This window comes from Triplophysa dalaica, chromosome 13 (assembly GCF_015846415.1).
Source record: "Triplophysa dalaica isolate WHDGS20190420 chromosome 13, ASM1584641v1, whole genome shotgun sequence".
Lineage (NCBI taxonomy): Eukaryota > Metazoa > Chordata > Actinopteri > Cypriniformes > Nemacheilidae > Triplophysa > Triplophysa dalaica.
This window is the reverse complement of record NC_079554.1, coordinates 11,020,011-11,045,796: the sequence shown is the minus strand read 5'-3', so window position 1 is coordinate 11,045,796 and position 25,786 is coordinate 11,020,011. Positions and strand designations below refer to the sequence as shown.

General features: G+C 37.4%; 1 protein-coding gene and 1 long non-coding RNA gene across 4 annotated transcripts in view; one reads left to right on the top strand and one right to left on the bottom strand.

Moving 5' to 3' along the window:
* Positions 1 to 889: 889 nt before the first annotated feature.
* Positions 890 to 2,891, bottom strand: LOC130434665 (uncharacterized). Its single transcript, XR_008908700.1, has 2 exons — positions 1,586 to 2,891; positions 890 to 1,464 (listed from the first exon to the last, which is right to left on the bottom strand). It is a non-coding gene; the product is annotated as an uncharacterized LOC130434665 (long non-coding RNA).
* A 3,546-nt stretch (positions 2,892 to 6,437) lies between these two features.
* gsx2 (GS homeobox 2) overlaps positions 6,438 to 25,786 on the top strand; it is a 37,243-nt gene continuing 17,894 nt past the window's right edge. For 2 of the 3 annotated variants that reach the window (XM_056764826.1, XM_056764824.1), the window contains exons 1-2: positions 6,438 to 6,817; positions 21,084 to 21,159. The gene's annotated coding sequence lies outside the window, so the exon portion shown is untranslated. Of the gene's footprint in view, positions 6,818 to 18,606; positions 18,673 to 21,083; positions 21,160 to 25,786 lie in introns of those variants that run through there. The other variant, XM_056764825.1, reaches the window with a different exon arrangement.

Sequence of the window (25,786 nt, the reverse complement as noted above, 5' to 3'; positions counted from 1 at the left end):
ATGACACCGGAGAAAGGTCACAAGAGTATTTTATTCTTGTTTAAAAATTGAGGTATACGGTCCCTTCAAGACAGCACAAAGAGGTGCAGGAGAAGGCTTATCACAGGAAGCACTAAATCATCTCATGGACAGAAACTGCTATCCTGAATTTACGGAGACTCAAATATTTACACAAGGTATTCTCTGACCCCCTGTCTCCGCTTATTTTATTGCTTTTTTTATACTTTCTTTCGTTTTTTTGCGGGCTGAAACGTTTTAGGTTCTTCCTGTGTAAGACACAGAGGAAGCGTTATAAACTGTTTTATTAGATATTTTAGAGGAAGCCAAAATATTTATCCGAGGCTCCAGAGTGAGCAGAGCTGTTCGCCGGGGATGAAAAATGGATCACGAGGATGACACTTTTAGGACAATTTCCATGCAGAAAGGTTATTTCCATCTTTTTCATTTCTTTGTCTTCATTTCTCTTCTCATTTTGTCCTGTAATACTTTTAACTTCATTAGCCTGGTTGGATCTTTCTAGCTGTCAAGTGTGTCAGGGTGTTGCTTTTGGTCAAATCATTGAGACTGTGAGCATGAGAAGGTTGAGGTTGGTGCTTGTGTTTGTGATACAGATTTGAGTTCGGCCTGCAACATGTCACACTCTAAAAAAAGGCTGGGTTAAAATAACCCAATTTGGGTTATTTTGGTAACCCAACATTGGGTCAAATATGGACAAACCCAGCGTTGGGTTATTTTAACCCAGCCAGTTGGGTTAAATCTTTGACCCAACATGCTGGGTTGTTTTATTTAAATCAACTTTTGCTTAAAAATTACATTGATGGTTTAAAACAAACCCGAAATGTTTAAAAATAATAATAACAAAATCACAGAGAAATACTCGAGGCATCAGTAAGAATCAATAGTTTTATTAAGGATCAAAATGCAAGACAAAAGGAATTCATAAAAACATGCAATATGTTATGCTCAATGAACAATAAAATGGCATATAAAACACTTTGATGAAATGTATGTTTATACATATTTAAAGAACATTAATTTCAATAAATTACATTAGTTTAGATTTTAACATATACATTTAACAAGGTTATTAAAGTGGCACAAGTAAATATAAATAGTTAGACAACTTAACACTTCAAAACGCTATAAAAAGTATTTTACTAAACCCTTGTTAATAGAACCGCATTTATGTTAAAATATAAGTCTATGCACAAGTTTTCTATAAAAAAAGAAATAAACAAGCGTTATGGATGTGAAAAAGGGACACCGTAACTTTCCTCTTCATATAAACTCACAAAACATTTTAAATAGTGTTAGTTCTTTCGGTTTCAGCACTGCTTAACCTGACATATCCACGGAGCAGTCTTACTTAAGAGGATTCTTTTCCTAGGAGTTGTAGACAACAGTGTGGCGTGCACTTTTGGAAGTGGATGTCCAGCAGGAGGGTTTCTTTATCAATTTGTTCATCTATAAAGAGACAAGAAAAGAGACAAGAGAAGAATGTAAGGAAACTGGCCAACCCAGAGCACAATGGATTATAATAAACATATAAAGAAGTACATTAACATTTTACCTAAATAATGTTTACCTTTAAGCCTGTTATGAAAACATCCACGTTCCAGTTGACATTCTCTTGAATAGAATGATCCATTAATATTAGCTGTTATTCTGCAACCTGTCAGTGGGGGGAAAAAGAAGAGTGGGATCTAGTACAGAAAGCGAAATACAGTCTTAAAAAATAATATTATAAACGTTAAAACAACCCTTCACTAATTCGACACACTCGGGAATAAGTTTAAGTCTAAAAAGAGCAACAATTGTTCGTCTCATATACCCAAAATTAACTATATCGCATTGTTAACCACTAACGTTATAAGAGCCTGCGGCTATTCCCGAAGCAATGGCCGATATAGAGCTGCTCTCCACGGAGACACGACCGCTGACAGCCTGAAGCTCACACCTCCGACAGCGTCTTAACAAAATCTCAAAGAGGCGTTATGTTTATATATAAATCACGTATTTGAGTTCTTAACAACAACATTCTCGTCTAAAAGACTCTTAAATCTAAGTTCCGTCACCGAACATTAGCGGTATTTATAAAAAAAAAAATGAGCTGGATGTTTGCTTTTGCCACGTCGCTCTCGTGTCGACCTTAAACTAATATCAAGATGCGTAAGTTACTGAACTAAATTCCTCACACAAGTCACACATTTCAGATGAAATGTTCACCAAAAAGGAAGTTTAAATGATTAAAAAGCTGTAAATTAGAACAACGTGGGCATAACGTTACAGACTAGCTATCCAAAGCTAACGAAGCTAGATTGTAACGTTACTTTCAAACCTAATGCGAACAGCCGAATTTTGCATACTTTTGCATTTTTTTTTACAGTAATAGTTTTATACATTAAAAACTCGTAAAACATACCTTTTATTCTCCGAATAACAGCTTTCCGAGATGAAGTGGATCAAAATGCCCGCGAAGGTAAAGTTTGTCTGATGCGTAGAGGAGTGGGAGGGGTTTACTCTCTCAACTGTCACTCAATTGGACCAGACTGGTAACCCAGCGTTTGGGTTACTCAAAAAATGACCCAACACTAAGAAAATAACCCAACAAAATGACCCAACAGGCTCAACCCAGCTGTTGGGTTAAACAAATAACCCAGCATTTTTTAGAGTGCAGGATCCCCTCTTATACAGAAAAACAGAATAATAGCTAAATGACAAAGTGACTATGTTCAGAAAAATAAGGAGCAAGGAGGAGATAGAGTACAAAGAAATTCAGAGAGGAAACATATGGAGGTTATGGTGAAGAAATAGGAGTTGAATAGGAGACGGGCGGGGAGAGCTCGCGTCAGCAGTGTGGATGCAACCGTTTCCAAGAATGTTCTTCATTCGCACAAGAAAGTGCTGATGGACATCACCTTCTGTTCCATAACGCTATATATAACTCCAGTAGAGCCCTCCAGTGTAACCATCAAAAAGACAGCACTGTACAATCACTGTGACACACCATATCACCATAAGACAGAATTGGTACAGTAGTTATCGCATTAAACTTAATTCATGTAAGTATTACATTACTGTTCGTTTTTCATTTAACTTTGACTTTCACAATGTTTTAAAAAATAAATATAAATAAACGAATTCATAGACAATACATTACAATCTAATGTAAAAATAGGAAGAAAAAATTATCTGTTTCCCCCAGAAAAAATGTCAGTCATTCAGTCAATCAATATGTTACTGAAACTTTTCACATTTTCGTTGACCACAGCCTGATAAAGTCAAATGTTTGTTTGATGTCTGCAGTATGCATTCAAAGGATGTCTTTGGATCAATAAATTATTTTTGGATATACTGACATTTTCCTCAGGTACTGGAATGAGGGAATCTGGAGCACTTCTAGTAGACTGAACTATGGACGTCTCAGTGGCTGGCAGGGCAGATGCAGCAGCAGTCGGCAGAGCCGAGGACGACGTTGGAGGTGGAAGAGTGGGGACAGCTGAAATTCTAGATGGATCCAGTGGTGTAGTCTATGTGATATGCATTAATATGCCGCATTCCCACTAGAAAAGATCAAGGATTTCTGTATACCAACTTATAAAAATGCAAATGAGAATATGTAACGTCGTATTGTGTTGAAAATTGCGATGCACTGACTTTTGGACCATTTGTGCAACCGGGAGATATGAAACAAAACGAGATCATGAAAGGCAGGCATATAAACTGCACTATTTCCCTGCCCCTGAAGCAACTGCCACTTCGGGGTGAAGTATAATATATTGAGTATGTATATAATATGAAGTATATATATAATATATTATACTTTCTGCTGATAACTCACCCACACAAAAGGGGTGATATGACATGGCTTACACGAATTTAAGGTAAAAAAAACGCTGCATTTTCCACATACCGTGTATGTTTGTATCTCCTTTTTCCCCCGCCTCTCTGAAACACACAGATTTTTTACAAAGCTCATGGCTCTGAAAAGCGAGGTGTGCAATGATTGGACTGTAAACCAGTGGGTAGTGATTGGTCGAATACTGCAAGCGTGTGACAGAAATGTTACGCCTCTTACCATATTTGGAACATCAGGTTCCAAAGCGATTGTACTGACTGGTACGCCCACCATTTGGGCGGTCTTAGTCAAATTATACCACGAACTGACGTAGCTTTGTGGGATTGTGGTTACACAAGGTGTTTCAGGCAGGTCTGGGTGAGCAATCCCTTTTAGATAGAATGCATCTTTTGTTCAGACACTATCATATCTGCAATTGTACATGTCTAATACATGCATGGGCAACTTATAATACCCCAAAAACATGTAAAAACACGAGTTCACGCAATATGAGCCCTTTAATAAAATGAGCGTATTTGTTATCATTAACATAACTTACATGTGATTGTTGGCATATTAAATTGTATCTAACTAGCCAACTTCACAAATGTTAGTGTGATGAATCGATAAATGAGGGAGAAAGGGAGAGATATCTTATACTACAATGTATATAATTGTTTTAGATGAGATGAGAACTCTTGGCCAGCCTTGTAAAAGTCAGGCTATAGAGACACTGCCAGCAATCTATAAGTACAACGGTTGCTTGATAAAACTGCACACATGTTAATTGTTCATTATTAAAAAGGGGGGAAGAATCTGAAAATACTCACTTCAAAAAACTAGACTACACCACTTAATGGATCCCTGTCAGAAGTGCCAGCGATGTCCTCAAAGAGTGGGTCACCCCTCTCAAGTGACTGTCCAGCAAATAGTCCACTCCAATAAGCTCTTCTAAAGAAAGCAAAATAAACATCATGAAACAGTGGAGGTAAATGTGGTTATCGAATGCATTAAGGCTACAATGACACTCTTATCAGTCTACTTGGGTAAGGAATGGTTCGGCTCTAGGTCCTGATTCCACCTGTTTAGGCCTTTCTGGAGATGTTACCTTTTTTGTCGAAGCCATCTTCAAAATTGACCCAAAGGTTGAGGTGATGCCGGCCTTTAAGCTATTCAATGGGCTTACAGTTTCCATAAACAGCCATTAGCCACTTACAGGTAGAGACATAGGCTCTGGAGGCTCCTGAAAAGTGGCTTGGAATAAAGGCCACTATAATTATAAATTTTAATCATTTGCTGCAATGCAAACAAAATCCTATAGATGGCATGAGCCTGCAGTGTGGTACCTTCCGTTCAAGGCTGCTTTGATATACATATATATATCAAATATATTATGTGTGTTATTAACCGAAGAACGAAAAGGAAAGCACCCTTTTAACAAGTTTATTTTTAAACCACTGATTTGCCAAAAAGCCATTTTTAAAGACCTGATCTCTATAGCAAATATTTTCATAGTGATGGCTTTAATTATCTTAAAATCAACTTATTAGCCTTTACAAAAAAATAACATGGTTTAAAAGTAATCATAGTTTTGGGGGTTTATTTGTTGTAAAACCATATAGGCAACTGCAAATCTCACGATGGTAACCATAGGCTAGTTTATCATGGTTTTGTTAGGTAAGCTAATACAAATAGTTATCATGCAAAATGCAAATAAGAGTTAACTACACGTGTACCATAGTAAAACCTAAGTTAATTTTCCTTAGGGCAATATTAGTAATTATCCCATTATAAATTAAATGGCAGTTGGGTATTTTGCTATGGGAAATGTTTGGGGCCCATTTTTGTGATTTCGACTACTAGGGCCTCAAAACCTCACGAGCCGGCCCTGGTTGCCGGCTTTGAAGGGTCATACCCCAGCGCTGGCATACCGGCGCCGGCGAGACATCAACTATCCATCCGCCATACCTTTGTGTGATTTAGGCGCAGACATTTTAACCAGTCAACACAACCTAGGTCCTAGACACTACAAAGACAAATCTGACAACTCCACACATAATCATCACGTAAAAATCCTCAATCAATAATAATCATGCAAAAATCATATCTCAGTAAACTGACCACTACGTTGCTTTGTTTTCCAGGAACTGATCAAAGTTCTGTGAAAAGTAAAATGAAAGCTAAATTAAGCTCATTAAAAATGAATTGCAGTGATGCCATGACTTAAATCTGACAATGCTCTCAACCCATTACAAAAAAAGACATGTTAAAAAAAAGAAGAATAAAAGTACCAAGAAACATCTTCTACTTCACATATAGACCACTACACTGAACAATTAGTAAATCAGAAACTATAGATGAGAAAAATGCAAATATACAAATGCTATAACATTTTTTGTTTGATCGATTCCTGGTATTTTAAATTGAAGCAAACAAAGACAGTTTACGTTGTACGGAGCGGGCGCGACATTACTGGTCGAATTAAATGTCAATCACGTCGAAGACTCGCCAGTCCATCTTTCAGAGCTTATCATTGGTCAAAGGCGGCCACACTCATCATCACACAAAATGTCACTATAAATTTAGTCAACATGGTAACCGGTGCCTAAAAAGTGTCGCTTTTTCTTGAAAATAACCGCAAATACGGCTACTTTAGCCGCAAATCTGTCCCGCTTTAACCCTTTCAAACAAAGTTTGGAACTATTGACAGCTCAATGAAACAGGTGACCATCCGACGGTGAGATAAAAGTGTGATCGCAACTGTCCTTTTTCTCGCTTGTAAGCAAAAAGACGAAACGAGTGCCTTAAACTAAGCGCGAGATGATGAATATGGCTTGCAAGAGGGCGAGCAAGCGCATCAAATCAACCCACGGCACGCGGGAAGATCTCGCTCCGAGGGAGGCTCCGCTCGGCACAGAAGAAAACGTCATCGACCTCTATTTATAAGACTTAATACCGACAGTTGTGGTTGCAACGACGGTAAGATTCTATCAACGTTTCATTCCTGCAATACATTACAAGACTTTTAAAATATAAACAGATTTTTTTAACTATAGACATCATACACTTTTCAGTTTCAGATAAACACCAACTGATCAAATCTGCAGACTTGCACAGACTTTCTGCAACAAGACTGAATATCTGAGGAATAGCCTTGTAGTGTATTTCAGAGTCACAAAATTGTTTATTATACAGAGTATTGCCCAGAACGTATCTCGACACACAATTCTATGTATAAATGACTAATATCACCAAAACGGAACCCAGACCTAGCAGATACCTTCCTCATTAATTATTCGAAACAACAGCCAATGGCAAGTCTCCAACGGCAGATCGAGCAATATTTTCATCATTAATATTATTGTTTCTAGTATATTAGCAAACGAACATATTCCAAGTTGTAATAACCTATTTTGACATAATAGCGTCAAACTAGGTTTGAGTGGAGAAGGTGATCCCAGGAGAGGACAACTGTCACGCTGAAAACATGTTAAATGATTGTATCCAGACACGAGGAAATAACAGGAAGTAACATGTTAAAAATGATTTGTATGTACAAATATCAGTAGCGAACCGTTCCCACCCATTCTGATCATAAAACCGACACAAACTAAAGTACACAATACCAGTTTAAAAACCCACACCACAAGAGCGCCCTCAGCAAAGAAAATCTAGCAGACCGTAAACAGAGATGGACTCACCAGTGAACTATGTATCTTATTTCAATCAAAAGCATATTTCTTTTTTAAATCTAGGTATCAGAATGTGGTTAACTTTAATGACTGTTTTCGGTAGTTTCTCTGTTTGCAGTTGATCCATGTCTGACTAAGCTTTAAACAACACTATGGCCTATATATTGCTATTCAGTGATACAAAGAGACATTCTCCACTCCCACATGCACCCCACATCTCTTACAACATCAAAATACGCAATAACAAATATGCTAGTTTTATTAAAGACTACACAGTAGTTTTAAAAGTATGTGTGTAGGGGGGTTATCAGAAGAATACACAGACGAAAAGAGTGCTTCCCCGGGACACTTATCACGAGGAATGGGTACCCTGCGTATAGCGTAGCATGAGTCTCATCGGGCTCATTTTCTGTATCACCATCTGCAGCGTCACCCAAAGCACCAGTATTCATGTGCAGGCTTACAAAAACACTGAAACGGTGTAGTTTAAATGCTTGCCTTTCATGATCTCCTTTTTTTCATGCACCAATGGTCCAAAAGTCAGTGCGTTGCACTTTCCTGGCACAAAATGATGTTGTTACGTATCATTGCGCTATTTTATGTGGTTATAGGGAAATTCTTTATACTTTCTAGTGGGTTTCTAGTGTATACCTGCGTATCACGTAGACTACACCACTAAACCAGCACATTTAACACGTTTAAAGAAGTCAGAATGCATGAAATAGCATGTTACCTGATCTTTAAATGACATAGTACAGTGAAGTAAAACAGCATCTTGTAGTACAGTTAATCTCTGTTAATGTTTATGAATTCATTGAAACAGTGACATTTGTTTATGATTTAGGCTTAGGCTTTAGTAAAAACTGAATTCAAGAATGTCACATGTTGGTCTAACACAGAAACTGACATCAGAGCTAGTAGCATTGTCATTCCTCAATTCTAACAATTCACGCTTGGCAGGCCGGAATCTGTCTATGAATAATGAAACAGCATATTTGCAAATGTATACACACTGGAGATTGTTAATGTACAAAATGTGGATTTTGCTGTAAATTCTACTGCATCTGTGGCATTACACTGAGACAGCATAACTCCCTCTGCCAAAATAGCTTATTGTACAAAATACTTTTTCCATTCAGTCCTTCATTTCACCCGTCTCATTCCAGTTTGTGTTTATCAATTTCCTATGCTAAAAATCCTTGTGCTTCTTGTTAAACTAATATTTGTCATTCTACCGCACTTGTGTATACACACACACATCTGGAGGCTTATTTTCAGACACAAACCTCCACTGCTGTGCTGCATGTTTGTATAATAGTTACACAAAAATCTCCCGCGGTAAACTGTTGACAGTTATTTGCCGTATTTAAGCTGGAGAAATATATTGTATAGGCCGAAAGATGGGACATGTTAAGAGAACCACAGAGTGAGTGAGTGAATGTATTAATTCACCTTTGACCGCATTCCACCCTTTTCTCTCCATCAGTGCACTTTGTTTGCCTCTTTCCATCATCCTTAATATTTGTATTTTCTCTCTTTTAAACATTAGTTCACTATTCCATATCCCTTGCTTGAATCTCTTCCGTGCCTGTTTTGTAAATGCCGACAGCTTTGGGATTTTGGAGTTGCTATGGTGGCATTATATTTAGCTGAAGAATGGAAGTAGAGCAAGAGAAAGAGTCAGACAGACAGAAAGACAGACCAAAGATGTAAGGAATTCCCTGTGGGTTAAAAATATAGGAGATGAATTCAGTGTGTAATAATTCATACCAACCAACCAACTAATACAAAATTAATGAGAAAGCTAAGCAAAGCAAGTAGGTAAAGCAAAAAATAACTCTCTGTTTCTGTAGATGGCAGTATGGCACAAATGTATTGCTTTCTTGAAGAAGTGTGTGTGCGCGTTTCTGCCAAGAAGAGTCTGTAATAGAGTAGCTTCAGCTGTCCCATTCATCTCAATTGTAGTTGCACACCCATTTATGTGAATTATTGCCACATTGTTTTACATGTGTATTTTTCTTTTTCGGATGTAATTTTTAAACTACTCGATTAATTGTTAAAATAATTGTTGGAATATTTTATTTTGAAAAATCAGAAATAAAAAACACAGTTAATTTAATTGACATATGCACACAAGAGATTTAAATGTCAATGCAGAAGGATGTTTTTGAGGCCTTTTTGTAGGTATGGCATTTACCATCTTGGTCCGTCGAACAGTCAAACCCTGACCCCTGATACCGACATGCTTAAAAACAGATCCTCATGATAAGTGATGACCTGCCTCAGAACACACGCTTTTCCCATGAAAAATCCCATGCATTCCCCAAATAACTGTTCACCATTTTTCCCTCTCTTTGATCCTACATGCACCTACACAAACAGGACATGCACATGCACACCGCATCAAACACATCAAGACATAATCATAATATTTAGATTTGTTTAAATTAGGCAAAATCCATAAGAAGGCATCATCTCTGCCATAGCAGACAATTCACATAATCTAATTTGCATGGTACTGATAGCAAGTGTTTTTGTAAGAGAAAAAGCAAAAAAAGGGTCTTATCTCAGCATATACCGAGATTTACACTGGGCTTTGAAATGACACACAGACTTTTGCTGTAATCCTCTTTAATGAGAGGACGAATATTTTCCCTCATTCAAATGCTTCAGTGACAACTGGAAAAGGGGCTTTAAATGAAGAGAAACTGAATGGATTTGTGGTTTTGCGGTTCTCAGCTAAATTGTCTTTGACTCAGCCTTGTGTCAGGAGCACTTCTAGAACAAAGTAGAGAAAGTGGATATGTATATAAATGCATTAGAAATCATAGCTGAACTTGTGATCGTCAGATGTGCTTGCAATTATACTGAAAAACATAAAAACGCTCACTTATAGATTGCCCTCACTAGTATTCACATTGTTCTTTTAATAAATGTAAAAATCCAAGAATGTTAAAGATGGGGTTACACACGCAGTTTCTGCCAATCTGATATTCATCTTGAGTACCTATACAGTAGTATTGCATACGTCGTATTTTTGAAGAGTATTTAGTTTGATGACATTTATAAAAGAATGATATAGCTGTACGATTGTTTCTGGAAAAAACACAAGCTGCTGGAGGCAGGCAGGGGGGATGGAACTAGAGCAAGATCACACAATAACATTACATCATCGCATTAATCCCTTCGTGTTTTTACATTATGCACGTAACGTTACGCACTGATTGCCAACAAAACACAGACATATGACTTAGTTTCACTTACCGCGTGCGGTTCATGTTTTAGCACTGGGACCGCACCATCTATCAGTTTCAAACAGTATTATATCCACCGTCCATCACTGAAATGTGAACAAACAAAATACTGACTTCCCCACAGCGCAGCCAATCTGGTCATAGCCAATCTTGATGGTGGGCATGTTTTACTATTGCTCGTCGATAGGTGCATGAGCTGGTTATGTCTTCCACCTTCCCGAGCTTTTCCGGGAGAGTTGCCCATGCAATAAAAGGATAGGGATCCCTATTACGAAACAGGGATCCAGATTTATCAAGACTTTTCAAAACAAGTTGGAGTGCTGGGAGTGTATTAAGCACAGAAATACTACGTCATACGTCCAACTCATTTTTTAACAAGTTGACCATGCTAAGCATGAGAAGCCAACACGTTTAACATTGTAAAGACGTCAGAATGCAAGAAACAGCATTAAATCTGCCCTTTAACAGGTTTGTGAGATGATTAGGTGCTCTGCTAAGGTTTGAAAATATCAATATGTATGTGTTTGTTTGGACGGCAGTGTTTTTTATCGGGCCCCCGATATGGGTTATGACTGGTCAGGCGCTGGTCAGTATTCTCACTGGAGATCCATCATTCAGAACAATGAACTGCTTAGACCCCACCATCTGGGGCCTGTTAGAGCACACTCCACCTTTCTCTCTCCGTCAGTCCACTTCACCTCTTTCTAACCCCCTTTATTTTACTCTTTCACACCATCTCATGCTGTCTTTCCATGTCTGTATGATGTTTGCATTTCAGCCCCTCTCACTCTCTTTCTGCGTCTGTGTTTCAGCAAAGACCAAATGTATAAACATTCTTCAATCTCCATTATGCAAACGAAACGGGCCAAAAATGCCTGTAAAAAAGAGGAAATTGATGTGTGTGTGTATCTATGTGTTAGAGAGATATTTAATGAAAAAAATGCAGCACGCACTCTTAACTCAGAAGGCACTAGTTTATTTTTAAGTGTGTTTCTATAAGTTTAATAAAGTAAATAACAGTTGCCTGGATCAAATAGACTGGGTTAATGAAATTTTACCATGGAACAAATCTTGATATTGAGCCATAAACTGCCTTTACAGTGACATTTCATACATGATTAATCAAATTAGCATCCCTTGCCTAACTGTACAAATCTGCATAGTTTCCTTAAGAGAGAACGCAAACTGACCATGTAATGTCATCCATCAAAGGACCACACCAACCCCACAGAGCCAGACTGGTAGGAACAAGTTTGCCCTAAATGAACACTGTTGCGACACCATAAATCTGATATTACAGAATAAATGGCGACCATTACATGGAGCATGTTAAAGTTTAATATGAGGGCTATTCAAGTAATAAATCCCAGAGAGGTTAAGTTGTTCTGTAACTGTGTTGTATGGAGTTGAATATTTTTATGGTGAAATACTTAGTAAAAATTTGTAGTGCTGAGCGTAATCCCCGGGGCCAGATTAGCAAACAATATCATGACAATGGATTCCCCTCTTTCCTCTGGCTAAAATGCTTTTTCTAGTTGATTCTCAATGTTGGCAGTGGTCCCTGACCACATGTCCCGCGGCAGGGTCCAGATGTGGGGTAGAAGCTCAGGTCTTTATGTAGTGTTGCTGAAAGCCTGTCACAAAAGCATGGGTTATACCTTAGAAAGATATAAAATATACGAGCTGTCATTATGCCTTGAGTTAAGCATTCACGTGGATGGCAGTGTGCCGATTGTTGATGTTGGCTTTAGTTTTATACTGTTGAGTGTTCAGTTGCCTTTTAGACAACAATGACCTTATTCTGGCTCAGCTAAACTGAGTTACAGTAGAGCGGAGCAGCTGATGGGAAGTGTGAGAGAGGACTACTCATTGGGGATTTTTTGGTAAGTAGATATTCCAGGCTCAGCACAGACCTCTGTGGAAGCATATGGAGCCATGCTTTGATTAAATATTGGATTATGATACAGCACACTTTATTATATGTTTTAAAACTTATGTCTACATGGTAATTATTTGAAGAATGTAATCTTTAAATATTACAGAAGCCATAAGCACCGGGCTACGGAAGTGGGTTAATTTAGATGTTAATGATTTGTTTCTTCCCTCCCCCAAACTCCAAGATGACGATAGTTTTATATGTCATTGGCTTGCAAAGCGATCTTTTTGTGCGTAGGTTGCTGGATTTGACAAAGATGATCAAGCCATTGTTTCTCAATCAGAGTTTTGCAATGGGTTAAAATGTCTTAACGTTTGCAACTTCCTTGCAAAACCAACCATATTCTCTAACCAGAGTCTCTAAAATGTTCTGTATTGCATTTAGATAAAGCACAAATACTTAAGTGAAAATGAAAACAGGGTTTAACAGGGTTCCCTTAGTTTCTATGGAGCTGCCTGCATAAGGAACGTTTTTAATTTAAATTAACTTTCACTTTGTTGGAGAATACATTAAAATGTGCACCATATTTCACTGAATGTTTGATTTATAGAGCAACTTGAAGCTCTGAATTAATGTATTAATTAAAAGAAACAGCAATGACATCTTAGTGTAAAGGTCAAGGTTAAAAAAATCAGGATTTACTACAGTCCTGGTTTCACAGACAAAGCTTAAAGGTCCCGTGCATGAAATTTATCAACATTTTAGCGGTGAGATTGCAACCAATGGCTAACGCCACCCCTCCCTTTTTAGGCACTATGGTGGCTGAAACATGTAGTACTTAGTTAGGGGACCCACTGTGTATGTAGAGAGAAATAGCTCATTGTAAGGTAATAAAACATAACCCTTCATTATGTAAGGAATTTATACATCCCTGAAGACATAGTTATGTATATCATATTGCATTTCTGGCAAGAGATCCTCCAAAAAATTTCAGCTTAGTCCCACACTAAAATGCATGTTTGAGCTGTCTTAACTGAAAACAACAATAACATAACAAAAAAATCAGTGCCATTGTTTCTCAAGAAGATGCAAACCAGTAATGTTTTTCTTTGCAAAATCTATAAGTAAATGTTTGAATAAAGCCTACTGACTCAATCTAAGCCCCGCCTGTGAAACTGCCCCTAATAGTTTACTGTACACTGCAGAAGCCCGCCCCATCTCCGCCCATAACAACACATAAAGTCGTCGCTCAGGGTGAGAGGTCATCGTTGTTACAGACAGAGAAAGGAGACGTAACAGCATGTTTCTACTTCCCCACCACCTGCACAAACAGATCACGTCCACAGTACACAAGCACCACGTATAAGCAAATAAACATCAGTGAACATGCTACAATTGAAGATGTTTCTTACACATATTTCTTACATGTACAGTCGGTCATTAGCAAGAGTCCAAAGAATTGCAAACATACGATTAGTTCGTAATATACTCAGGGTATGTGTGAATCTATGAACATGAGATAAAGAAGATTTGGATGTGTCCTGTGATAGTTCATATGTCATCATAATTTGTTTAAAGACTCCCCGTATCTGCTCGTGCCAGAAGGACATGGTCAATCTGACACCTCTGTTTAAGTGTTCAGTATCAGTTGTGAATGAGAGAGAGAGTGAGTGTTGTGTATGAATCTGTGGTGACAGATCCACACACTGGTCATTCACCAACTGTGGTAAACACCTCATTAATCTTGAGTTGTCAGAGTAATGACCCTGCTGACCTCCCCGGGCTGTTGTCGAGTTATCCCACATGGGTGTAAATGCGCATCAGCTCGCTGCCACAGGATGAGAGTTGAACTCTGGGTAAAATATCCATTAGCCAATTAGAACCGCAGAACATCTACAATGAGGCAATAAGGGTTTAGTCATAAATACAGTTGAACCTAATTAGAGGAAAATAACAGCGACAAACCAGCAATTTGTGAGTGATTGGTGGAAACAGATAGCATTTGTAGCAAATAATAAGATGATGTAAACCTATTTGTTCAAGAAATTCACTGAGAGCTCCATATACATTAGAGTTTTGACTGGTTTATGTGTGTAAATATATAGCTGTGGAAAAAAATAAGAGACCATTCAATTTTAATGTAATTTGCATTTCTAGATTTATTGTGGTCATTCCAGTTCAGTGTCTTTTGAATTTCAACAAAATCTCATTTCAGGAGTGACAAAGTTATCCAGCAGCGATGTGAAAGATTGACAGCATGACAAGAAACATGAAAACTGTGTCTTTATTTTAAAAACATGCAGAAATTAGAAATTGTATTGCTTAAAAGTGAATATGAACTTGTTTTCTTTGCGCTATTTGAGGTCTTAAAAATAAAGAGCATCTTTTCTGTTATTTTTACCTTTATCTTTTTGCAAATAAATGCAAATAGAAACAATATTTTGGGAGATTTGGGAGAAGTATTGTTAGCAGTGCACAAAATAAACCATTATCATAAATAAATTATTATATTACCTAAACATATAAATGATTTATCAGAAACACAGATTTTTATATAATCTCTTAATTTTTATGCGGTTGTATATGTGTATATGTAGTCTTAATAGATGTGTTTGAGACACCAAATCTGACATGTATAGTATATTTACAAAGAACTTGTTTTATAGGCTCCCTATTGCCCTTTTAAAAATGTGCTGAAAATATCTCCAGAACTTCGCTAAATCTAACAAATCATGTTTTACTCAAAGGGAAAAGTGGTTCATAAATAAAATGCTTTTTCTCCTAAAATCCGTTTCTCCTAAAAGTTTTTTCTCCGGAGTAGGATTAACGCTTGGATTAGAGATTTTCTGCAGGGATTACAAAAATAAATTGGTCCCTATTTAGATAACTAGGTTTAACATGTGTGTGTGTGTTGTGTGTGTGTGTGTGTGTATGTGTTTGTTTGTGTGTGTGTCTGCGTGTGTCTGCTTGTGTCTATTTTACACTTTCTCCTCATGTCTCCCTTGTGTAATAGTAAAACATCTCAGAGCTTGTCAGTAATAAACAATGACTTTACCAGACTCTTCAGTCCCCTCTGTCTCAGAGCCAGGACAGTGGACTGCCAGAATATTCATTTAAGCACCCTTAGCATTCCAAACACAGAAAAGGCTGTGAATCCAAATGAATCACAGATCTCACACATCTCTCTGAGGAACACAGATATGGCCGTTAGACCAGCGTTTCTCAATAATGTTGGGCGGATCCGCAATTTAGGTTCTTTGGAGCATGGCTGCGTGGGGGAATAGAGAGTGGCACTCATGAATTATGTCATATGTGGTTCCGTTCAGCAGGATGTGGGATGATGGGTGTTCCAGTTCATCTCTGATGGGTGCTATATGACTGATGGGCCATCCGCCTGTCTCCGTGTTTACGCTCTTTTGACCTCTGACCCCCGAGGGTCGGGATAAGGTTAGTTTATGGAGTTTTCGAGATGGACGCTGACCACGAGGCCCGAGAATGTTTTTACTGACAGACCAACCTCAGATGGAAAATTATGGTAGAGTGCAAAAATCTGAATAGGTAATGTGATGACTTAAACCGCAAATATGTAATTGAATGCATATTATAGTTGGAAATTTGGAAGAACATGGAGTTGTAATGCAAGAATACAAGAAGGATAAAACTGAAATGGTAGAATAATTCAATTTTTAAGTCTCCAAACTATATGCGGAAGGTATTTTGGCGACAGTTTGCTTGTTTTGGTCGTAATGTTGCAGGTTAAGCTCAGGGCAGGAAGTTCTGATCATAAATCAGTTGGATATCACGAGAGTGGAGTCGGTTATACTCCAGTTCAGTCCAGCCAACAGCTCGGACCCCCCAGCATGAAGATCAGACGCAGCTCACATTTCATCTCCACCAGACCAACAGGACTGAGACAGAGAGAGAAAGGGGTAAAGAAAGAGAGAAAACATGATAGAGAGATTTCTGTTTAAATCTCCGTTGGGTTTATGTAAATACATAAATGCATATGTATTATAATGCATTGAACAGTATACACATTATTGTAGTATACACTACTTGCTAAGCACAACTGTATAACTCTTCCACTATACATTTATGTATTCGTTTTTTATCATTTTAAATCTACTTATTATTATTTTTTATATACTGTATGTTTACTTCTTGGAGCTCCTGTAACAACAACAATCCTTGTGTTTGTTTGTGTGTGTGTGTGCGAACAAAGCTTTTTCTAATAAAGCTAATTTTGAATATATTGCATAACAAAATAAAAAAGTCTGCTTGAAGAGAGTGATTTACAAAGCACTGTGGGATAAACGGATAGAAGGTGGAATACAAGTGCTAACAACTGTAAGGGAGGAGTGTAGTATGAATGGAAAATGAAGTGTCACCAGAAATAGGACAAGTTAGTAATTGAGATGGCGGAAAGACAGGAAGAACATTATGGAAATTAAGATTTAGATAAGCAGGGTACACTTGGGTGCACAGGAAGTTTTCACTTGGAAAAAACTCTCTTTTTCCCTCAATCATCCTTTTTTTCTTTTTAATGTTTATATTAGTTTTCAGAATAAAAGAGTTCACGATAGAGACGTATAGAGATTGTAAATCAATATGTCTCAAGCCAGTAATAATGTCTACGAGCAGTATGTGTGTGTGTGTTTGCATAAACATTTAATCATCATCTCTTGAATGTGCCACTGTGTTTATTTGTGATTATATGTGTGTGTGTTATTGTGTGAGCAAGCATGTTAATGAGCAGCAGTCCTCTCTTATCTTCTCTGTTGGATGCGATGTTTGTAGCTGTTGTACGTCACCCATCCCTGCACTTTAGACCAGACCATCTCTCACTGTCTCCATGTCTCCGCAGCCACCAGACGACAGCAAGATGAGTTGCAATGTGCCGTCTTTGTTCTAATGAACAGTGTTTCTATCCTGTGAGTGACATGTCAGATGTGACAGGTTAGAAATAAGTGCTCGTTCAAAGGTAAAGTTTAAAATGGCATGCAGAAATGTATCTAAAGGAGACAGACAGCAGAGAGACATGGCTATCAGGGGATAGTGGGACAGTGTGGACTTATCTCTGTGAAGAGAAAAGAGAGGAGGGATAAAGAGTGTGAAATCCCAGAGGGTACCTCTGGTCAGGGAGATAAAGGAGATGGACATGTGCATCTTCTGCATGTGTGAGCATGTCTGTGCTTCTGTTTGTGTACTGGTGTGGGATTTTTTTATCTCAGGGGTTGCTCTTTCGTAGTTCAAGATTTTTTCTTTTGGAAGACTTTGATATTTTGGGAAATCGGAGACATTGTCAAAGTCACTTGTGATCTCAACAAGATGCAAGATCAGTGCAGAAAATTAATCAGAATTGGGGGTTGTAAAAGTGAAGTGTGTAGTTTTACAACCTTGTGGCACCAATGGATATGCAAAAAATAATAACTCTGGCATTGATCAGAAGAATGGGTAGTACAACCAGTTTTTATTGAGATAAATGGGAATGCTAATAGATACTGCAGGATCTACAGGCCTATTACACCCACTTGCTCACTCTGTCCATCCACATTAAGTTAGGATTGGAGAATGTTTTACCACAATTTACTGAAATAAACTAGGCTAGACACTGGACTGAATTAAGTTAAGTGCAAGCCTACCCCAAAACTCTGTAAAACTGTGCATGCCAGCTCCTAACATGAGATTTCACGTCTGGTATTAATAACGCCATCATTTGCATCATATGTGACTAAAGACTTTTCCATGAACGACAGGACTAGCTTCAAAAGTCGACCACAGAAACACAATTAAACATTAATTTGCGGTTTGCTCGCTTTTTGATGTTCAAGAGTAGTAAACGAAGAAAGGTATTTAGAAAGAAACGTTTTGCCTTGTTGGTTACAATTCAGCACGACTGACATTCCAGAAGACCGGAAGTTCCTCTCAGCGGGAGCGAGCGTCTCTCTCACTCCACAACATTTCAAAAAAAGTTTGAATGGTTACACAAAGACTGATGTCAGGCACGATACGGTATGTATTTGTGCAGCAAATTGTTTAAAACAGAATAATTGAAGAGTTGGGTATCGTATTATATATCTATCGGAAACAAAGATTATATACAATGCGCGTTCATTAATGGACATCTGAATCAGGATTGTTTGAGGCGACAAAAGCGACATTGTGTCACCAGCAGGTCGTCCCAATAAGTTACATCCTCCACAGCTCATCTTTCCTTCACTGTGAAATAGAAACCACACAATATAGCTTAACTTAACACTCGACATTTTGTTATAGGCTTGTGTTAATTTCCAAGACGTTAAATGGGATATACTACCTTGGAGACTGTAGGCTATAAAATACACATTTTTGATTGTCTAAATTACACTTACATGTGAATGTAAACACTAAACAGAGTAATTCTAAATAAAGAGATATTGGGAAAGAGAGATAGTAGCCTACGTTAAAGCATATTTCACTTTCGCAAAGAATATAGTTTACACAATGCACTAGTAATAACTGATGAATCTACTTCATGGCCATTATTTATTCTTCATATCCACCGATAGGGGGCAGTATGTGCCATACAATAAACTTCACTGGAGAGCAACTACACATATCTTAATCCAGTCACTGCGCTATTTTAGCATCTGAGATACACTGTATCATGTAAATGGGGGAAAATAATATTTAGGGAATATCAGACATCAATATACTTTTCTTTAAATGGTCATGCAATATTAATAACAAGAGAACCAGCGGATATATATAAATAAAAAGTAAAAAAAAACTTAAGCATATCCTGTTTTTCGCTTGTTTGCATTTGAATGTTTTGTAAAATAAATACATCAAGGTAATTCTTGTTGAATACAACATTTAGTAGTAGAGTAAAATAAGACAGATTATAATATATGGAGACGACACAACAACTTTTTACTCTCTCTCTCTCCTTCTTCCATGATTCCTCTATTCACTTTTTAATCTCATAGTGTATCCTGTAGCTCTTTCCATTCAGTCTAAAGTGATCTAATGTTGTTAAAGTTTGGATGGGACCCAAAATTTTTTTGGGGGGGAAGGCAGACCTAGCTTGAATGCTTCCCTTTAAATGATCTGTTCACTTTATTGTTAATGTGTGTCTCTGTGAACGTGAGAATGGATAGATAACTGGGATGTGAATTATTCATAGTATATAGTGTTGTTGTAATTAGACAAACAAGTCTCTAATTTCAACATAATAGAAGCCTTGAGCACAGAAAGCCCACACGGCATTCATTGGTACTAGTCAATGTATTTTTTCAGTCAGTGAAGCTCGCTTTATCAAACTTGGGAGTGAACCCTTTGCTTCATTTTATTGCCAGGAAAAATAATAATAAATAAATAAAATAAATATAAGATGCCCCCTGGGACGACAAAGTCCAGACAATGTGGCTCAAATGTTGCATTTCTGTGGTCTACTGTTTTTTATTTGTTATTGTATAAAGTAGATGGAGATTTGACACTTGTCTGGGTGAGAGAGCAGAGGCCAAAGGGACTAACCGCAGAAACACACCACAAAGACAGTTGAAAACACACACACACAGACACACATGCTCCAGAAGATTACGAGCACTAATCTCACTTTATGGCACGCTGCCTCAGGTCGAACACTCGCACATTTACTTTCTCTCAGATCTCTTTTACTGTTGTTCTCTCTCTCTGTCTCTCTCGTGCGTGCGTGCACACACACACACACACAGAGCAGGAAGTTGGCCAGGCATCAGTTCACTGTCAGTTCAATGGAAGAGAGTGAATTAAGTTAAGAAGAGAATTCTTTGAGTGTAATGTGAATGGCCATACAACACACTTATGAAATGCAGTGTATGCATTTGTGTTATACAGTGGCCCTAAAAAGAATGAAAAGTAACATGGGACTTAAAGATATACTCCATCAAAAAAAATCCAAGTTGTTCCAAACCTCTATACATCTCATAGATATTTGGAAAAATGTTAGCAACTGACATCTCTGGGACATCAATGACTACCATAGAAGGAAAAATGATTGTATCATTTTGTTCTGTGAAACACAAAATTAGATATTTTGAAGAATTTAGTAATGCAAACAGTTCTAGGGCACCTTTGACATTTTCCTACTACGGTCCCAATAGAATTGTAGTCAATGATATATCCCTTTAAAGGACGAGCTCATCTAAAAATCTAAATTGTGTCATCATTTACTCTTTATATAGTATATGTGACATATTTTACAATAGTATTTGGTCTTTGTGGTATCAGCAGCAAAGCAATGATTGACAGGGTAATGTTTGCTGTTTATTCTCAAAGTAACAAGAGAGGTATTACTCAAAATGATTTGTGGTTCTTAGATGTTGCACCTCTGAAGTGGTTTTAAAGAGGATTTGCCTCTTGTGTCAGCCAAGTGAATCCAACATTTTTTCTCTTGCCCTCAGACTATAAAAAAGGCATCAACACAAAAGCCTGAACTTCAAGAGCATCCCAGCTTCCAGACCACAACACAGCAGGATTGTGAGTTCACACAGACAGCAGTAATGCTGACTTACATAAATAAGATTTAAGCAGTGTATATCTTAAATGATAGCCAGAACAGCCATCTGTCTTTCAACAAAGATGGCTTCAAGGAATAGTTCACGCATTATAGAAAACTATAAAACAGTATTCTCATCATCAGATGTTAGGCAGAATGTGACCGGAAGCACCAATCCTCCTTCAGTTTCATTGTGTTTCCGAATTTCTGATCTGTTTTACAGAAAACAAAAATAGTTTTGGAATGTCATTAGAGTGAGTTAATGATGAAAGAATTTTATTTTTGGGCAGTACCTGCACTAAAATTCAAGGGACTCGGGACTGTCTTCGTTTTTGGGTGAACAAAGTTAGCTTAAAGCTGCTTCTGCTCACCAGCTATAGATTACAAACCCCTAGCAGAGGACAAACCCCTAGCACACTCATGCTAGAACTATTAATGATTCAGAACACGTCAGACAAGCCCACACACAACTTTTAAACGCATTAATCAGAAACAGTCTTTTCTCACAAAAACACATAGGGGTATAAGCACATATATACACAGATCAGACCTCTTCCTGCATACTCTGAAAGTGAATCAGCATTGCTGAATGTGACCACAAGACCATTAAAGTGAAAGTTTGAACAAACATCCTATTACATTAATCATGAAAATATGAATGAATCATGAATCAAATGTATTCATTGTTTTGAATTTATTCATGGAATAGAAAATTTAGCATTTAGTAATGTTCAATTATTAACTATTGCCACATGTATCAGCTAACGTTGTCTAATAACAAGTTTTATGGGAACACTTGACAATAAGGTTGTATAAGTTTACATTAGTAAATAAGATAACATTAACTAACAATGAACAATATAGTTTTTTCATGTTTTATTAATTGGTTTTAATGAATGCCAATACAGATATCCATGTTAGTTCATTATTCATGTTTGTATTCACTAATGTTTACAGATACAACTTTTGATTAATCGATTCCAAAATAAATGTTTGTGTTTATATAATATGTGTGTGGCATGTATATTTATATGTAAATAAAATGTACATACATATGTATAACAAATATTTACATGAATATACATTTTTATTTAAATATAATGTTAATTATGTATACATATATATCACTTACATATTTGTGCTACATATAAATATACACACAACACACACACATCTATTATATAAACACAAACATGAATCGATTTGACAGCATTATTAAAAATAAATTGTCCTAATGGTAAAGTGATAAGATTAAAAAAATTCTAATGAATCTACTTATGAATATATTCAAATTTCCACTTAATGAGATCCTACAATTGTTTTTTATTTGTTGATATATATATATTATACCATGCATAAAAAGTTTATATAAAGGTTTTTTTCACTTTTTTTAAATGTGACTGAGCCCTTCAACTCTTAGCATCTTCAGTAAAGCGTCTCTCCTCTGCAGTGGAGCTCACTGTAAAGACAGCCTGGCGAACCGTTTACACAGCGCTAATGTGCATGAAATAGAGGATTAGGTTTCGAGGTGGGAGGGGAACGGACATCTTAGGACCCAGTGGCTGCTGTGCCGTGTCCACGTCCCTCATGGGAAGGCTTATCCTAATCGCCCCACTGTCTCAGCAGGCCCCCCAAGTCCCCTACACAACACCCAGGGGCCCCAAGTCTTTAATAAAACAGGGTTATGAATGTATTTGTCTTAATGCTCCAATACTGGTGTATGTGGGTGGCAGATATGAGGGCAGAGGAGAGGAAAGGGTTGGATGGGGGAGTGGTGCCGCCTTTGAATGGCAAAACTGTGTCCAGTTTAACGGAGCCACTTTAAGCCGATTTTTTCGGGTCACATTGGCACCAATGGGGGATTAACTTTGTTCACATCAACGCCCGATTGAGATCTTAGCCTCATTTCACCTTACGCCTCAGCCTATGGAGAAAAAGGGTCCACAGTTGCCCAATTTGTACCAACCATGGAGAGGAATGAATGGGCCATTCTATGAAGGACAAAAAGAAAAATTTGCTCAGTTTTGCTGTTGTTTTTTTCTAGTTCAGTCCTTGTCCCCCAGAATTCGTTTTTTTCCCACAAGGGATCAAACAGATGATGAATGGTCGTGTCTTCTGACTCTTTTCTCTTCCTTGTGCTGTCCATCAAAAGCGAGGAGCTTGTTCTCACAGGCCATGTGGGAGAGCGTTGAGGGCTCTGCCTGAGTGTGGTTGGAACAAACAGGTGGTACAGTATTATTGAAAGTGTTGTATGTGATTGTTAACGTATAGGCAAAGCAAACAGGTGTGAGTTTGACAGTCTTTATGTGAGTCAATAACATTAATGGCTCGTCAATTACTTTCCCACAGTGACACAGCTTTGGCCCTGAAGCACTTTACAATGAATTGACAGTATAAAGCATTTTAATTAGTCAAAGATAATTAATCATAAAAGCCATTGCTCTTCTAGGAAGCACAATGTGCTTTTTCTTGAGCATCAATAAGGGTTACAGGTGGGCCAGTTGAGACTTTAAACTAATATATGCTTCTAAGATCTTTCTTATGCCTGAAAAAAGTCTGCAGTATTATAAGTCTTACATTGTCTGATTAGTTTTAAGAGGTAGTTCACCCAAAAACGAAAATTCTCCCTGTATGAACACAAAAGAAGATATTTTAAAGAATGTTGGTAACTGAAGAACGGCGGTACCCAGTGACCATTGACTGTACCCATTTGTTTAGTGAGAATAAAATAGAAGTAATTGGGTACCAATGTTGTTTGGTTTATCAGTATTCTTAAAGTGTTCTTCATTTTCGACAGTATCTCATACAGACTCAAATTAAAAAAGATACTTGAAGGAATAGATAAAATAATTTCATGTCACGTCAGATTCTTGAATGTCCCTGGATGAAATTTCATACAGTATAGACAGTTTCATCTTAACAACATAAACAAGCGTTACCGCGCATAGGCACTTTGTAACCCCAACTGAACTTCCGGAACACATTCACAAAGAATAGAGTGCCTGTAGGTTATTTAGGATAACAATCAAAAGAAACCGGGAAGAACCGTTACTTGGCTAAACTTGTCTCTCCAGTATTTTGAATTTAGACTGCGATACCAAACTCAACCATACTGTTTGTTTAAATTGGACCAAACTACAGGACCATTAAACAAATATATTTTTTAATAAAATGACACAACTAAATTCAACAATTTGTTAATTTAATAAAATTACTATACAGTAAAACAATAATATAAATTAATATGAACATAAATTAAGCAAAATATAAGTGTTTTTTATTAGACACTAGCCAAACAAAAACGGAAGATAACTGGGGGTCGTAGTTTATACAGTATGCAACTAGCCACAAGACACACAAGAACCAACGTGATTTGAAGTTGTCATCATTGTTTTAATTATCACCTGGATGTGGTTGTTTTGGTTTCAATAATGCTAAATTGGTTTAAAAGATGTTTTGTTTTCTATCACCAACCTATCATATCACTTTAGAAGACATATAAAACCACTGGAGTCATTTGAATTACTGTAATGATGGATATAACGTTTGGGAGCTTTTACATTTAGAACATGAATCTTTTAATTTTTATATAAAATTAGTGATCTACTTTCAGCGGGAGAAAGCAAGTCAAACACATCTAAGATGAAAGGGGGACTTTATTTCACCTTTTGCAAACACGTTTCCCAAGGGATATAAGAGCCACCTCGGAGCAGTATGAATGTCTTCTGGAATAGTGTGATTGTAAAGTGCCTTTCATAGACGGGACAAACCACTGGTTTAATTGTGTACGGAGGTTAGTATCGTATTTACCACTTTCTCCTGGCTTATTCTCAATGTGTTATTATCCATAATAATGAGTAAACAAGCTTTCTGGAAGCTGCGTAATTAATGCTGGCCCTGTCTGCTCTCTTGGTCTCTCTCTCTAATCTAGTTTTCTAACACCCTCATCACAAACATAAAAGTGCATGCACACACATACAAACAAACATGGCATTGGAAAGGAGAAGGAGAAGTCGTATCAGATTGAAAAATGAGAGTAGCCTAGAAAGCAAAGTCATCGACAAAGGTCATAATATATTTACACATGCAAAATATGCGGTTTATATTAGGTCCCAGTATATTTCGGGTCATTTTTTAAATACTTTTTGAATTAAAGTCAAAGTTTTAATATCATAAATCGAAACAAATGCTAAATGTATGCACCAAAGAGTTTCCAAAATTTGTTTTTCAAGCATTTGGTATTTTTTTGTACCAGGTTGCCAAAGATATGACATGATGATGACTAAACTAATGTTTAGAGATGAATATGCATGAATCAGCACTCTGTATTCACAAACGCCCTCTAGACAAAGTCATTTCAATGATTAGCAGCTGTAAAAAACTGGCTCGTAGTAACTGTGCTCAAGTTTTTGGGTTAACTGTGGAGGTCATGTGTGGTTCCGCTGGTCTGGTAACATTTATACAGGGGCTGTGACCAAACCCTTAAGGCGCACACCTGAACACACAATCACACAGGACGAGCATGGATCTGCAGGTGCAGGGGAGGAAAACAGGGGCCAACAAAAGAATCTCATCATATGTACATACAAAGTCAGACGGATGTCATGA